The sequence below is a fragment of the Otolemur garnettii genome, unplaced genomic scaffold (assembly GCF_000181295.1).
Source record: "Otolemur garnettii isolate 467f Iridium unplaced genomic scaffold, OtoGar3 scaffold00090, whole genome shotgun sequence".
In the NCBI taxonomy this organism is placed as follows: Eukaryota; Metazoa; Chordata; class Mammalia; order Primates; family Galagidae; genus Otolemur; species Otolemur garnettii.
In genome coordinates, this window is record NW_003852485.1 from 8,190,213 (window position 1) to 8,193,616 (window position 3,404).

The window sequence follows — 3,404 nt, forward strand, 5'->3', positions numbered from 1 at the left end:
CTTTTGTCGGGTCTTAGGCTTATAATTGCAAAACTGATACAGCCCAAAGCCAGAATTTTTCTTGGTCTGGGAAACTTTGAGGTCTTTTTAAGACAGAATCTCTGTCACAATTGGTAGAGTACTGTGGCATCACAGCTCAGAGCAACCTCAAACTGTTGGGCTCAACCATCCTCTTGCCTCAGCCTCCCAACCAGCTGGGACTATAGGCACCTACCACAACACCCAACTATTTTTTTTTTTTTAGACAGAGTCTCCCTTTATCACCCTCGGTAGAGTGCTGTGGCGTCACACAGCTCACAGCAGACTCCAACTCCTGGGCTTAGGCAATTCTCTTGCCTCAGCCTGTCACAACATTCAGCTATTTTTGCCATTTGGCCAGGGGCCAGGTTTGAACTCGCCACCCTCAGTATATGGGGCCAGCACCCTAACCACTGAACCACAGGCGCCACCCAACACCCAGCTATTTTTAAAGACACAGTCTCACTCTTGCTCAGGCTGGTCTTGTACTCCTTAGCTGAAGTGATCCACCCACCTTGGCCTCCTAGAGTGCTAGGATTACAGGCATGAGCCACCATCTTTGTTGGCATGCCCTAGCCATCTTTGACATCTTTTGAGAAATGTCTTCTTCACAACTGACACTATTGACAGCTCCATGCTGAAAATGTGTTAAACACTTTCTGTGCTTATTTTATTCCAAGAAAAGACCATTTCTGGTGCCTAATAAGAACTTACTTCCTGGGTGTGGGACACAACTATAACAGGGACTTTACCTAACAAATGCAAACATTGCAACCTAACTGTTTGTACCGTCATATTAATCTGAAATTTAAAAAAAGAGAAAAAGGCTCAGTGCCTGTGGCTTAAGTGGCTAGTGGCTAGGGTGCCAGCCACATAAATCTAAGGTGGCAGGTTCGATTCCAGCCTCAGGCCCACCAAACAACAATGACGACTGCAACCAAAAAAAAATAGCCAGGCGTTGTGGCGGGCGCCTGTGGTCCCAGCTACTTGGGAGGCTGAGGCAGGAGACTCGCTTGAGCCCAGGAGTTGGAGGTGGCTGTGAGCTGTGATGCCACTGCACTCTACTCAGGGGGACAGCTTGAGGCTCTGTCTCAAAAAAAGAGAGAGAGAAAAAGAAAAAGAACTCACTACTGAGTAATATGAAATATTGATATTCCTTTTTTTTTTTAAAGAGAAGTAAGCCTTTATTTCCATGTTTTACAAATAAAACGGGCTGTGTTGGTTGCATTTTGAAGATTAGTTTAAGAGACTAAATCCCATATCCTCATCTGACTCCTCTGACTCTTCCCCAGCTTCAACCTTGGCTGTGGCTATGGCAGCAGCAGGAGCAACCATGGTGGGAGCAGCCACAAACCCAGATGGATCAGCCAAAAAGGCCTTGATGTTTTCAGCAAGTGGGAAGGCTTACTCAGTCCCTCCTGACAAAGTTAGGACTCATTTGTACTCATTGGTGGTAGAATGGGGAACTGATGCAGCAGTTGGGTAACCAATCTGCAGACAAACACCGGCAACACAGAAGGCACTCCCCAGGAAGTAAGAGTGTAGGTTTCCCCCGTGATGTCAAACACTTCAGGGCTGTGCATGCTGCTGGTGCCAAAATCCTGCTGGATGAGCAGCCTGAAGGAGCAGGGGGAGATGTCCAGCATGTACAGTAGTGTGGCTTCTCTGGCTCCTACTTTCTATCCATTCTTAACCAACTGCCCGTCACTCAGAATTTCAATGGAGCCCCTGGAGGTTTTGATGGTGATGCCAGAAGCCTGGAAGAAGAAGGTCTTCTCAGGCCCCAGACCAGTGTTCTGGCTGGCGCAGTGACATCACGTGGAGCAATGGCACCAGCGCAGATGGCAGCTGGCACATTAATGGCCAGCACCATGTCCATGATCTCAGTGACATCCTCCTTGGTGACCACAAAGCCTACATTCCCTGGATATGAGGCAACAGTTTCTCCAGAGCTGAGCTGTTTTCCAGATGCCCTGGGATGGCCCTACACATCATGGTATTCTTGTTCATCAGGCTTACAGCCTTCCCTCGTAAGAAGGGTGAACTCATGAGATCAAGACCAGCTTGAGCCAGAGCGAGACCTCATCTCTAAAAATAGCCAGCGTTGTGGTGGGTGCCTAGCTCCCAGCTACTTGGGAGGCTGAGGCAAGAGATTCACTTGAGCCCAAGAGTTGGAGGTTGCTGTGAGCTATGATGCCACAGCCCTCTATGGAGGGTAACTGAAAGGGACTCTGAATCAAAAAAAAAAAAAAATTCCACTAAAAAAAAGTATATATATATACATGTGTATATATATACATGTGTGTGTATATACATGTGTGTGTGTGTATATATATATATATATATATGGAATTAGATAAACAGATCATGAAAGGTTTGAAGAGCAAAAAAGGGCAACACAGAGACAGTAAGAACGGAAAGCTGCTGCTACTCACTTCTAAGGCTGAAGACACAAAGGAAAGGAAAGACTTTGGAGTCACTCAAAGTTTAAAACTCGGAGGAGGCGCCCCAGAGAACTGGGACTCATTTCTCTGGGGAAAAGTTGCTGCCTAGTTAATGCTGAGACCTCTGAGGTCTGGGAATGTGGAAAGATGCTAAAAACTGGAACCAACTGCTATTTTTGGTATTAAGTCCCAAATAATACACCAGTTACAGCTTGATGGGTCAATTCACAATGAGAAAGGAAAAAGTCCACAGGCAATATCTTCAAGAAGACAACTCTTCTTGCATAAAAGGAAAGTCTCCAAAAGTGACAGGAGACTTACATCTAAGCTATAAAAGACAAGTAACCCAACTAAAAACCACACAAATGATTTGGATAAACCTTTCCCCAAAGAAGACACGCAAATGCCTAAAAAGCACATGTGTCATTGTCAGCAAGGAAATGCAAATCAAAACTACAAACGGGTTGCCATCATGCCTCAGTGTCATTGTCAGCAAGGAAATGCAAATCAAAACTACAAACGGGTTGCCATCATGCCTACTGAGATTCCTGTACAGCAGAGAGACGGAAAGATTGCAACCGTCATTTATTTACTGGTGGGAATGTAAAAGGACTCAGCCACTGCAGAAAGCAGGGTGACAGTTCTTCAATAAGTTAGTCATAGAGTTACTGTATGACCCAGCCACTGAGATTCTGAAAAGTTCTGGAATTAGGGGTGATCATTACACAACTCTGTGCACATACTACGAGCCACTAAATTGTATACTTTAAAGGTGGATTTTACAGTATGTGAATTATATCTCATTTTTTTTAATAACATGAGAAAGAAAAGACAAGAAAAATAATAGGAAAAAAAGGAGACAGTTTTTTGAATAAGATAATAAAAGACCACATATATAAGCTTGTCTCTTGTTTCTGGAATAACCTATTCAATATTCTCCCA

General features: G+C 44.5%; 1 pseudogene; it reads right to left on the reverse strand.

Moving 5' to 3' along the window:
* Positions 1-1,254: 1,254 nt before the first annotated feature.
* On the reverse strand, positions 1,255-2,067 carry LOC100948330 (annotated as a pseudogene).
* Between the last annotated feature and the right edge of the window lie 1,337 nt (positions 2,068-3,404).